This window comes from Bombina bombina, chromosome 6 (assembly GCF_027579735.1).
Source record: "Bombina bombina isolate aBomBom1 chromosome 6, aBomBom1.pri, whole genome shotgun sequence".
In the NCBI taxonomy this organism is placed as follows: Eukaryota; Metazoa; Chordata; class Amphibia; order Anura; family Bombinatoridae; genus Bombina; species Bombina bombina.
The window spans coordinates 102,808,246-102,822,011 of record NC_069504.1 but is presented as its reverse complement, the minus strand read 5'-3'; the positions used below and the strand labels follow the sequence as shown (position 1 = coordinate 102,822,011).

Here is a 13,766-nt window from a genome sequence, read left to right as displayed (position 1 = left end):
AGTGTCAGAGAGGGCTGTGTTGCCTAGTATAGTGAACAGTCCTTTAGCTGTGGAAGAGGAGCATACTATGGTGGGCAGTCCTTCAGTCATGGAAGAGGGGCATACAAATCAGAGGCAGATGTTGGTGGTAGGAGACTCTATTATTAGGAAGGTTGATAGGGTAATTTGTCATCCAGACCCTTTACATAGAACAGTTTGCTGTCTTCCAGGGGCTCGTGTTAGGCATATTGTGGAGCGTATTGATAGATTGTTAGAGGGATGCGGGTCTGATCCTGCAGTCATGGTGCATATTGGTACTAATGAAGAAATCGGTGGGAGATGGAGAGTCCTAAAAAATGACTTCAGGGAGTTCGGTAGCAAGCTTAAAGCAAGGACCTCCAAAGTAATATTTTCTGAGATATTACCAGTGCCGTGTGCTAATTCAGTAAGGCAGAAGGAGTTAAGGTCTGTTAATTCATGGCTAAAGACATGGTGTAAAAATGAGGGGTTTGACTTTTTAGAACACTGGGCTGATTTTTCACTAGGGTACAATTTGTACAGTAAGGATGGATTGCACCTGAATGACATGGGTGCAGGTGTGTTGGGGGAAAGGATGGTAGCACGTTTAGAGAACCTTTTAAACTAGGTAGCACGTTTAAAGAACCTTTTAAACTAGGCAAAGGGGGGGAGGGTCAGTTAGAACAAAATAGAACAGAGAGATCAGTCTGTGAATATGACAATCCCTTAATATCTCAAGGAAGGGATGACTTAAGAAATGTCACATTAGAAAATATAGAGGAAAGCACACAGAGTAGCAGCAGAAAGCACATGAAAATTAAATGTATGACAACAAATGCAAGAAGCATGACAGGTAAAATGGGGGAGCTGACGCTCTTAGTTGCAGAAGAGGACTATGATGTTATCAGTATAACTAAAACTTGGTGGGATGATTCACATGACTGGGCAGTTAACTTAGAGGGGTATACATTATTTAGGAGGGACAGGAATAATAAAAGGGGTGGAGGAATCTGCATGTATATTAAACCTACAATAAGGGAAGATATTTATGATACAAGTGACAATGTAGAGACCCTGTGGGTTGAAATAAAGAGTGGGGGGAAAAATCCTAAAAAAATATTACTAGGAACATGCTACAAGCCTCCCAACATTAGTGACCCGGAGGAAACTCAACTACTTATCCAAATAGGTAAGGCTGCTAATAACAGTGCTGTAATTATGGGAGATTTTAACTACCCTGATATAAACTGGGCCAATGAAACTAGTAATTCAGCTAAGGGGGATAGATTTTTAAATGTTCTCAGGGATAACTTCTTGTCACAATTAATAGAGGAGCCAACTAGGAGTAAAGCTATATTGGATTTAGTGCTATCAAACAATACAGATATAATATCAAACAGTTAAAGAACATTTGGGTAACAGTGATCATAACATGGTCACATTTGAAATCTATTTTCAAATGCAGTGTTTTAAAGGCTTAACTAAGACTTTTAATTTCAAGAAAGCAAAATTCAACGATTTAAGGAAATCATTAAATAATATAAATTGGGACAATGTATTTTCTAATAAAAATACAGAGAATAAATGGATAATATTTAAAAATGTGTTAAATAAATATACATATCAACACATACCATATGGTTATAAAAGTAAAAATAAAAAAACAAAGCCGTTATGGCTAAATAAAAATGTGTTAAGAGAAATTAGGAAAAAACGTAGGGCATTTAAATTATTAAAAGAAAATAGTACAGACTCAGCATACAATATTTATAAGGAATGTAACAAAGCATGCAAAAAAGCAATCAAATTAGCCAAAATTGAAAATGAAAAATTAATTGCTAAGGATTCTAAGTCTAACCCTAAAAGGTTCTTTAAGTACATAAATAGCAAAAAATCTAAGAAGGATAATATAGGTACATTAAAATGCGTGGAGGGTAGCATGATAAATAATGACAGGGAGAAGGCTGAGGTACTAAACCAGTTTTTTTTTCTTCAGTATACACAAGAGAGGAACCATTGAATGATACTTTGGAACAGAATAGAACATGCCAGTCCATACCACTAACTGGGTTTTGTTTAGAGGATATCGGGAAAAAAACTGGAAAATATTAAGGTAAATAAAACTCCAGGCCCAGATGGAATACACCCAAGGGTGTTAAGGGAACTTAGCACTGTTATAGACAAACCTTTACTCTTAATTTTTCAAGACTCATTATCCTCAGGCATGGTACCCCAGGATTGGCGTAAAGCTGATGTGGTGCCACTCTTCAAAAAGGGAAGCAGGGATGATCCAGGAAGCTATAGACCAGTTAGTCTGACATCAATAGTGGGGAAGATATTTGAAGGGATTATAAGGGATTATATTGATGAGCATATTCGTGTAAACAAGATTATGAGTTCTAATCAGCATGGCTTTAGGAGAAATAGATCATGTCAAACTAATCTAATTAGATTCTACGAGGAAGTAAGTAAAATATAGATAAAGGGGAATCAGTGGATGTGATATACTTAGATTTTGCAAAGGCATTTGATACAGTGCCACATGAGAGATTAATGCACAAAATTAAGGGACTGGGAATAGCTGAAAATGTTAGCTCATGGATAAATAACTGGATAAAAGATAGGGAGCAACGAGTAGTAGTAAATGGATCATACTCAGATTGGACAAAGGTAATCAGTGGCGTCCCCCAGGGATCAGTACTGGGCCCTGTTCTTTTTAATATTTTTATAAATTACTTGGAGCAAGGATTAAATAGCGACATCTCTATTTTTGCAGATGATACTAAGTTAAGTAAGGTCATAAGGTCAGAGCAGGACGAACTGTCTTTACAAAGGGATTTGCTAAAATTAGAACTATGGGCAAGTGAATGGAAAATGAGATTTAATACGGAAAAATGCAAGGTTCTACATTTTGGAAGTAAAAATAAGCAGGCTACGTATTTTTTAAATGGGACAAGACTTAGCCAAACACAGGAAGAAAGGGATTTGGGAGTAGTAATAGATAACAAGCTAAAGATGGGTGCACAATGCAGGGCAGCGGCTTCAAAGGCTAATAAGATACTAGCATGTATTAAAAGAGGCATTGATTCAAGGGAGGAAAGCATAATTCTGTCATTATATAAAGCCCTGGTAAGACCTCACCTCGAGTTTGGAGTGCAGTTCTGGGGACCAATTGCTAAAAAAGATATTGCAGAACTAGAAAAAGTTCAGAGAAGGGCCACAAAGCTAATAAGGGGATTGGAGAAATTAACCTATGAGGAGAGGCTAGCCAAACTGGGTCTGTTTTCTTTAGAAAAAAGGCGCTTGAGAGGTGACATGATTACTTTATATAAATATATTCAAGGCCCATATACAGAGATGGCAGAAGCTCTGTTTATTCCAAGAAAATTGTTTCTGACAAGAGGTCATAATTTAAGGTTGGAGGAAAGGAGATTTAATCTCCTGCAACGGAAACATGTTTTCACTGTGAGAGCAATAAAATTGTGGAACTCATTACCAAAGGAGGTAGTGAATGCCAATACCATAGATACATTTAAAAATAGTCTGGATAAGTTTCTGTATACAAACAAAATTCATGGATATGATTGCTAGTATTAAATGGCTCACATTTTAATGGGGTTATTTAAGCTTAACTGGCTCTTTTTGTAAGTATTTTAGATTTGTATAGGTTGTACTCGATGGACTTCAGTCTTTTTTCAACCTTATCTACTATGTTACTATGTTAAGTATCTCTGCGATCTCTTGCATATAGAAAAATATAGGGGTAGTTGCCACAGTTCTGCTCTACATGCAATGTTGTATACACCCCAATGTACCTAGAGGGTGTATTTTACAGAATTCCAAGTGCATTAGTTCTGGTGGGCTTGTATCCCATCTTTTGAAAGCTAGATAAGGGACAGGCCCCAGATCTCACTGCCATAAAGCAAGATGGGGTTCTTACAGGGGTTTAAGATTAAATTATGTTTGTATGGCAAAGATTTGCATGCTTTCTCCTTTAACTCTCTCATGGCCCTTTTAAACCTTCCAAGGTCCAATGTATCTGTGTCTGCATCTTCCAGCAAAACACCATTTAGCTGGAGGTGAAGATTTTGAAGTTCTTTACTTGGGACTTCTTTGGAACACCAAGGCTTTTGCTGTATCTTTATAGTATTACCAGGCAAAGTTGAAGGCTTTATTTGCTTGGTGATAGGAGGAGCAGATCATCCGCATATAAGATTTTTATCTCCACATTAGTTATTCCTGGTACTTTAGAAGATTCCAGGTTTGTGGTATCTCATTGAAATAGATATTAAAGTGAATGTAAATTTTGATGCTAAAGTGCAAGTTTTTTAAACTTTCGATTAAAAACGGGCATTTTAATTAATCAAAATTTACATTTCAGTCATGTTGTGAAAAAATACTTACCTTTTATTCTTGACAGCAGCTCCAGCTTCCGCCGCACGTCGCAAAGCCTCTTCCTGAGTCTAAAATGAGGAATGCAGCTTCCTCCAATCACGGCTTTGAATCATACACTGATTCCCCCGGGGGGGAAGCCATGATTGGAGGATGACCGATCCATTGTTTCTGACGTCGGAAATGGCTTTGCGACGACCTTTAAAAGGTAAGTATTTTTTCACAACGAGTGAAATGTAAATTTTGATGAATTAAAGTGCCCCTGTTTTTAATCATATTTTTAAAAGCCGGGCACTTTAGCATCAAATTTACATTCACTTTAAGTTTTGGACAGCAGTTCCATTTAACTCCCCTTTCCTGGTGAAAAAATCCAGTGATTTAATTGTTCACCGTAATAGTACATTTGTTTTCTGTGTAGATACTGTTGATTGTTGTATCATGTCTTTTGCTCCTATGCCGCTCTCCAGTAATTTAAGGAATAGGCCCTCATGAAAGATTGCATGAAGAGCCCTTTTGAAATCTACAGAACATGCAAAGATGTTGCCATTTTGATGGTGTTCATGATTGTCTGAACAGGTTGTGCAGTATATAGATGTGGTCTGTGGTGCAGTGATTTGGCATGAAGCCACCTTAGCTTCAGCTTAGTATGTTGTTTGGTTAGGAAGTTAATTATTCTGGTATTTAAAATTGTGCCCCCCCTATTATTATTATTATTATTATTAGTTATTTGTAGTGCGCCAACGTATTCCGCAGCGCTATCCCCCCTATAATGCTGTTGACACAAATGCATATGTAATTTGATGAATCCACTCTGTCATCACTTTTTTGGTTTGGGGGTTGTAACTCCTTGGCTCTAGTGTTTGGGGGTAGCAGCCAGCCTTGAGGACCAGGTTGTATAATTTGCAGATTACTTTTTGTAATTCATGGGAGCTGTATTTCAGCATTTCTGGTGGAATTCCATGTATACCACGATTTTCTTTTGGTTTAATTTGTTTAATTTTGTCAGGGATTTCATTAGCCGTTGTGTATCCAATGAGTTTTTTTTTTTTTTTTTTTTTTTTTTTTTTGTGTGTTTGTTTTTTTTTTTTTGATTGACTTCTCCAATGCTGCTATTTTTATAAGAATGTGGTGTTGGTCTTGTGTCAGACTTGCTTCCTGCAAAGTAATGTGTAATATTTCCATATAGTGATAATTCAGATAGCTAGGTGTTGGTACTTTTGGTTTGAACTGATATTTCACTTATCCCAAAAGGAGTTGTCATTTACACAGCTTTCACAATTCCTTAGTTTGTTGGTTTTTATGTACTTTTGCTTTTTCTTATGAATAGCATAATTGTAGCCCTTAAAGGGACAGTCTAGTCTAAATTACTTACATGATTCAGATAGTGCATGCAATTTTAATCAACTTTCCAATTTACTTTTATTAACACTTCCTTGTTCTCTTGGAATTCTTTGTTGAAAGCTAAACCTAGGTAGGCTCTTAAAGGTGTAATAGTAAGCCCCAAAATGTTTTATGATTCAGATAGAACATAACATTTTAAAGTTCCCAGTGCTTGAAAAATGTGTTTAAAAATTAGGAGCCAGTAAGAAAATTTAGGAGCCAGACCGTTGGATTTGTATATAGACATATGGAGAATAACCCAAAAAGTTAGGAGCCAGTGGCTACCAGGCTCCTGGGTTTGTCGAGCCCTGTTTAAAATAACTTTCCAATTTACTTCTATGATCAAATTTGCTTCATTCTCTTGTTATTTGTTGCTGAAGGGACATCATTGCACTATTGGCAGCTAGCTAAACACACATAGTGAGCCAATCACAAAAGACGAAATGTGTGCAGGCACCAATTAGCAGCAGCTGCCACTAGTGTATGATATGTGCGTATTAATTTCTTTCATGTAATTGGCAAGAGTCCATGAGCTAGCTACGTATGGGATATACAGTCCTACCAGGAGGGGCAAAGTTTCCCAAACCTCAAAATGCCTATAAATACACCCCTCACCACACCCACAATTCAGTTTTACAAACTTTGCCTCCTATGGAGGTGGTGAAGTAAATTTGTGCTAAGATTTCTACGTTGCAATGCGCTTCTCGGCATTTTGAAGCCTGATTCCTCTGAGTACAGTGAATGTTAGAGCGATGTGAAGGGAGTATCACCTATTAAATTAGGGTTGCACCAATACCATTTTTTTAAGACCGAGTACAAGTACCGATACTTGTTTTCAAATACTCGCCGATACCAATTACCGATACTTTTTATTTTTAATGTCATGTGACAGTTAACCAAGCACAATACAGACTAATTATTTAAGATTCCTTCTTTATAATTATGAAGGACTGTAACTTAAAAGACATTATGAAATAATAAAACTGTTTTATTTGTCATAAAGTTCACAGAACATGTTTATAAATAAAAATATTACAATAAAATATATTCATAACAACAAATAAAACATATAAAATCACTACCAACCAAAAGTAAGTACAGTAAAAAATAGAACAGTGCACTGTTTAATCATGGGGAACAACACTATGGGCTAAATTACATTTGACTGGTAAGCTTTACCAATGCTCTCATTACATGTCCTACTCCATTAAAGTCTATGGAGTTGGAAATGTGAACAAAGCATTGATAAAGCTTACCAATCAAATGTAATCTAAATCTAGTCCTATAATTACAGGATGAGTGTTCATTGGAATGAACTTAATTTTTGCCATGAGTACTCTTCCTGCAATTATATAAACCTATGGATGTTCCTCAGAGTTCAGTATGTTTTGAACATAATTGTGTAAGATGAGAACTAGCAGTAAAAAGGCAATTTAGCAATTAGAATAATTTTTCAAAAGTTAGTGGCAAGTTCTTTTTAAGGAACAGAAGCCTCTCTGCATGTTCAGTTATAAGTCTGTTTTTGCTATCAGTAAGGAGGTTTGACTCTAAGTTGAACAGTCTTTCACTTTCCACACTGCTGCATGGGGCAGAAAGATATTTTTGGACCATTTTAGCCAGAGCTGGAAATCTCAATTTATTAACTGACCAGGGGTTTGTCTGAACGAGGTACAGTGATCTCTCCTACAATAATACAAATAACAGCAATTTGTATTGGCAGAACAGTAGTAAACAATTTTTAGTTTAGTCTCCACTTCAGCTTAAAATTAAATGGGAACATGCAGTTTGAAAAAACGCCACAAGATAGCATATGGGTAGGAAGTGGAGGTATCGGTTTAAGTATCGGTGCATTAGCACGAGTACAAGTACTCATGCAAATACGTGGTATGGGTACCGATACCAATACTAGTATCGGTATCGGTGCAACCCTATATTGAATGCAATGGTTTTCCTCACGGGGATCTATTTCATAGGTTCTCTGTTATCGGTCGTAGAGATTCATCTCCTACCTCCCTTTTCAGATCGACGATATACTCTTATATACCATTACCTCTACTGATAACCGTTTCAGTTCTGGTTTGGCTATCTGCTATATGTGGATGAGTGTCTTTTGGTAAGTATGTTTTCATTACTTAAGACACTCTCAGCTATGGTTTGGCACTTTATGTATTTATATAAAGTTCTAAATATATGTATTGTTCTTATAATGATTCAGGTTTTCAGTAGATTTCCTTTTGCAGACTGTCAGTTTCATATCTGGGAAATGCTTTTTTATTAAAATTTATTTCTTACCTGGGGTATAGTCTTTTTTTCAATTGACTGTCTTTTAAATTTGTGGACAGAATTAGGCACGCAAGGGCGCAAAATGCCAAAGTTTTATTTTGTCATTTTTGGCACAAGTTTTTTTGGCACGGAGTTGCGTTCGTTGACGCAAATTTGTAATTTTCGGTGTCTTAGTTGACGCCGAGTCCTTCACAAGGTTGCGTCATCTATGACGTGAGTATCGTTTCCGGACGTTACTTGGCGCCAAATATTTTCATTATTTAAGACCTGATTCCTATTTGCCTCTTGCCTTTTTCTATGTCAGAGGGCTATGCTGTTTGCATGTTTTCCCATTCCTGAAACTGCCATATAAGGAAATTGATAATTTTGCTTTATATGTTGTTTTTTTCTCTTACATTTGCAAGATGTCTCAATCTGATCCTGTCTCAGAATTCACTGTTGGATCCCTGCTGCCTGATAACAGTTCTACCAAAGCTTAGTGCATTTGTTGTTAACTTGTGAAGATTATACCTCCAGCTGTGGTTTGTAATAGTAACATAGTAACATAGTAGATGAGGTTGAAAAAAGACCAAAGTCCATCGAGTTCAACCTATACAAATCTAAAATGTATACAAAAAGCTCCAGTTAAGCTTAAATAATCCCACTAAAAGGTGACCCAATTAATACTAGCAATCATATCCATGAATTTTGTTTATAGACAGAAATGTATCCAAATAATTTTTAATTGTATCTAAGGTATTGGCATTCACTACCTCCTTTGGTAATGAGTTCCACAATTGTATTGCTCTTACAGTGGGAAAAAACGTTTCCGTTTCAGGAGATTAAATCTCCTTTCCTCCAACCTTAAATTGTGACCTCTGGTCACAAACAATTTTCTTGGTATAAACGGAGCTTCTGCCATCTCTGTATTTGGGCCTTGAATATATTTATATAAAGTAATCATGTCACCTCCTTAAGTGCCTTTTTTCTAAAGAAAACAGACCCAGTTTGGCTAGCCTCTCCTCCATAGGTTAAATTCTCCAATCCCCTTATTAGCTTTGTGGCCCTTCTCTGAGCTTTTTCTAGTTCTGCAATATCTTTTTTTTTTGTGATTGGTCCCCAGAACTGCACTCCATACTCAAGGTGAGGTCTTAGTAGTCATGATAAACTTTTTTACATGCAGAAAATGTATCCATCAGTAGTAGTTCATTACCTGTTGCTGTTCCCTCAACATCTAATGCACAAGATATACCTGTAAATTTAAAATAATTTATTTCTGATTCTTTTCAGAAGGCTTTGTCTGCTATTTCGCCTTCTAATAAACGTAAAAGGTCTTTTAAAACTTCTCAGAGTTGATGAAATTTCAAATGACCGGCAACATACTGATTTATCCTTCTTTGAGGATCTATCTGATTCAGAAGATCCTGCCTCAGATATTGACACTGACAAATCCTCTTATTTAAAATGGAGTATATTCGTTCTTCGTTAAAAGAAGTGTTTATTACATTGGATATGGAGGAAACTAGTCCTCTTAATATTATAACTAGTAAATGTTTAAATTCTGTTTATAAACCTCCTGTGGTTATTCCAGATGTTTTTCGAGTTCCTGATGGTATTTCTGATATGATTTCTAAAGAATGGAATAGGCCTGGTATTTCTTTTATTCCTACTTCAAGGTTTAAAAAATTGTATCCTTTGCCAGCAGTTAAATTGGAGTTTTGGGAAAAGATCCCTAAAGTTGATGGGGCTATCTCTACTCTTGCTAAACGTACTACTATTCCTACGGAAGATAGTACTTCTTTTAAAGATCCTGTAGATAGGAAACTTGAATCTTATCTAAGGAAGGTTTATTTATATTCAGGTCATCTTCTTAGGCCTGCAATTTCTTTGGCTGATGTTGCAGCTGCTTCAACATTTTGGTTGGAAACTTTAGCGCAACAAGTATCGGATCATGATTTGTCTAGCATTGTTAAGTTGATTCAACATGCTAATAATTTCATCTGTGATGCCATTTTTGATATCATCAAAATGGATGTTAGATATGTCGTTAGCTATTTTAGCTAGAAGAGCTTTGTGGCTCAAATCTTGGAATGCTGATATGACTTCTAAGTCCAGATTGCTATCTCTTTCTTTCCAAGGTATTAAATTATTTGGTTCTCAGTTGGATTCAATAATTTCAACTGTCACTGGGGGGAAGGGAGTTTTTTTCGCCTCAGGATAAAAGACCTAAGGGTAAATCTAAAGCTTCTAACCGTTTTCGTTCCTTTCGACATAAAGAACAGAAATCTAATCCTTCCCCAAAGGAATCTGTTTCCAATTGGAAGCCTTCCTCAAATCGGAATAAATCCAAGCTATTTAAGAGATCAAAGCCAGCCTTCAAGTCCGCATGAAGGTGAGGCCCTCATTCCAGCTCAGCTGGTAGGGGGCAGATTAAAATTTTTCAAAGATGTTTGGATCAATTCAGTCCAAAATCATTGGATTCAGACTATTGTCTCTCGGGTACAGAATAGGATTCAGAGTAAGACCGCCTGTGAAGATTTTTTTTTTTCTCACGCATTCCAGCGAACCCAGTAAAAGCTCAGGCTTTCCTGAAGTGTGTTTCAGACCTGGAGTTATCAGGTGTAATCATGCCAGTTCCGTTTCAGGAACAGGGTCTGGGGTTTTATTGAAATCTATTCATTGTCCCAAAGAAAGAAAATTCATTCAGACCAGTTTTGGATCTAAAGATTTTGAATTGATATGTAAGAGTACCAACTTTCAAGATGGTGACTATAAGGACTATTATGCCTTTTTGTTCAGCAAGGACATTATATGTCCACAATAGACTTACTGGATGCATATCTTCATATTCCGATTTCATCCGGATCACTATCAGTTCCTGAGATTCTCTTTTCTAGACAAGCATTACCAATTTGTTGCTCTTCCTTTTGGCCTAGCGACAGATCCAAGAATCTTTTCAAAGGTTCTCTGTGTCCTACTCTCTGTAATCAGAGAGCGGGGTATTGCGGTGTTCCCTTATTTGGACGATGTCTTGGTACTCGCTCAGTTTTTACGTTCTGCAGAATCTCACATGAATCAACTAGAATAGTTTCTTCAAAGACATGGTTGGAGGATCAATTTACCAAAAAGTTATTTGATTCCTCAGACAAAGGTAACCTTTTTAGGTTTCCAGATTCAGTGTCCATGACTTTGTCTCTAACAGACGAGACGTTTGAAATTGGTTGCAGCCTGTCGGAACCTTCAGTCTCAGTCATTCCCTTCAGTAGCTATGTGCATGGAAGTTTTAGGTCTCATGACTGCAGCATCGGACGAGATCCCCTTTGCTCGTTTTCATATGAGACCTCTCCAGCTTTGTATGCTCAACCAATGGTGCAGGGATTATACAAGGATATCACAATTAATATCCTTAAATCCCAATGTTCGACTTTCTCTGACTTGGTGGTTACGTCACAATCATATAATTCTAGGGGCCTCTTTCGTTCGTCCAACCTGGTCTGTGATCACAACAGATGCAAATCTTTCAGGTTGGGGAGCTGTTTGGGGATCTCTGACAGCCCAAAGGGTTTGGAAATCTCAAGAGGCGAGATTACCAATCAATATTTTGGAACTCCGTGCAATTCTCAGGGCCCTTCAGTTTTGGCCTCTTTAGAGAGAACCGTTCATTTGTTTGCAGACAGACAATATCACAACTGTGGCATATGTCAATTGGGGTGGGACTCACAGTCCTCAAGCTATGAAAAAAAGTATCTTGGATACTTGTTTGGGCAGAATCCAGCTCCTGTCTAATTTTCTGCGGTTCATATCTCAGGTATAGACAATTGGGAAGTGGATTATCTCAGTCATCAGACTTTACATCCGGGAGAATGGTCACTCCACCCAGATGTGTTTTATCAAATTGTTCAGATGTGGGGGCTTCCAGAAATAGATCTAATGGCATCTCATCTAAACAAAAAAACTTCCCAGGTACCTGTCCAGGGATCCTCAGGCGGAAGCAGTGGATGCATTGACACTTCCGTGATATCAACCTGCTTATATTTTCCCGCCTCTAGTTCTTCCAAGAGTGATCTCCAAGATCATCATGGAGCAATCGTTTGTGCTGATGGTGGCTCCAGCATGGTCTCACAGGTTTTCGTATGCGGATCTTGTTCTGATGTCCAGTTGCCAGCCTTGGCCACTTCCATTAAGGCCAGACCTTCTATCTCAAGGTCCGTTTTTCCATCAGGATCTCAAATCATTAAATTTGAATGTATGGAAATTGAACACTTAGTACTTAGTCATAGAGGTTTCTCTGACTCAGTGATTAATACTATGTTGCAGGCTCGTAAATCTGTTTCTAGAAAGGTTTATTATCGAGTTTGGAAGACTTACATTTCATGGTGTTCTCAAATTCTCTTGACATTCTTTTAGAATTCCTAGAAATTTACAGTTTCTTCAGGATGTTTTGGATAAAGGTTTATCTGCAAGTTCCTTGAAAGGACAAATCTCTGCTTTCTGTTTTATTCCACAGGAAAATTGCTCAACTTCCTGATATTCATTTTTATGTACAGGCTTTGGTTCGTATCAAGCCTGTCATTAAATCAATTTCTCCTCCTTGGAGTCTTAATTTGGTTTTGAAGGCTTTACAGGCTCCTCCATTTGAGTCTTTGCATTCTTTGGACATTAAACTACTTTCTTGGAAAGTGTTGTTCCTGTTTCTTTGGCATTGTGGTTAAACTTTTGATTCATCAAGCTTATTTGGAGTCGGGTAAAGCCCCGCCTCAGAGAATTACAGCTCATTCTACTAGATCAGTCTCCACTTTGTGGGCTTTTAAGAATGAAGCTTCAGTTGATCAGATTTGCAAAGCAGCAACTTGGTTTTCTTTGCATGCATTTACTGAATTCTACCGTTTTGATGTATTTGCTTCTTCGGAAGCAGTTTTTGGTAAAAAAAAGTTCTTCAGGCAGCTGTTTCAGTTTGATTCTTCTGCTTATAATTTCAGTTTTTCTTTTCATTTATGAGAATAAACTTATATTTTGGGTTGTGGATTAATTTTTTTCAGCGAAAAATGGCTGCTTTTATTTTATCCCTCCCTCTCTAGTGACTCTTGCGTGGAGTTCCACATCTTGGGTATTGCTATCCCATACGTCACTAGCTCATGGACTCTTGCCAATTACATGAAAGAAAACATAATTTATGTAAGAACTTACCTGATAAATTCATTTCTTTCATATTGGCAAGAGTCCATGAGGCCCACCCTTTTTATGGTGGTTATGATTTTTTTGTATAAAGCACAATTATTTCCAAATTTCCTTTGTTTATGCTTTTTACTCCTTTCTTTATCACCCCACTACTTGGCTATTCGTTAAACTGAATTGTGGGTGTATTTATAGGCATTTTGAGGTTTGGGAAACTTTGCCCCTCCTGGTAGGATTGTATATCCCATACGTCACTAGCTCATGGACTCTTGCCAATATGAAAGAAATGAATTTATCAGGTAAGTTGTTACATAAATTATGTTTTTCAATTGGATGATCTAAACACGTGATTAAGACCAACGGGGAAAAAAACAAAAAAACAAACGGGTTGAAATTGCGGACCGGCAAAAACTGAGTTTAAACAGCGATTACTTTATTTACAATCAGTTTAAAATAAAATATGAATGAAACTTTATAATTTTGAACAAAGAATAATATTTGAGATCGTCATCAAGGTAACTTTACCTTAACTTTAATATAACAGTGTTGGTTATGCAAAA

At 37.0% G+C, this 13,766-nt stretch overlaps 1 protein-coding gene across 1 annotated transcript in view; it reads left to right on the top strand.

The window, feature by feature from the left end:
* The window catches only part of PTPN12 (protein tyrosine phosphatase non-receptor type 12), a 330,655-nt gene that overhangs the window by 73,843 nt on the left and 243,046 nt on the right, over positions 1-13,766 (top strand). The gene's annotated exons all lie outside the window — the stretch shown is intronic.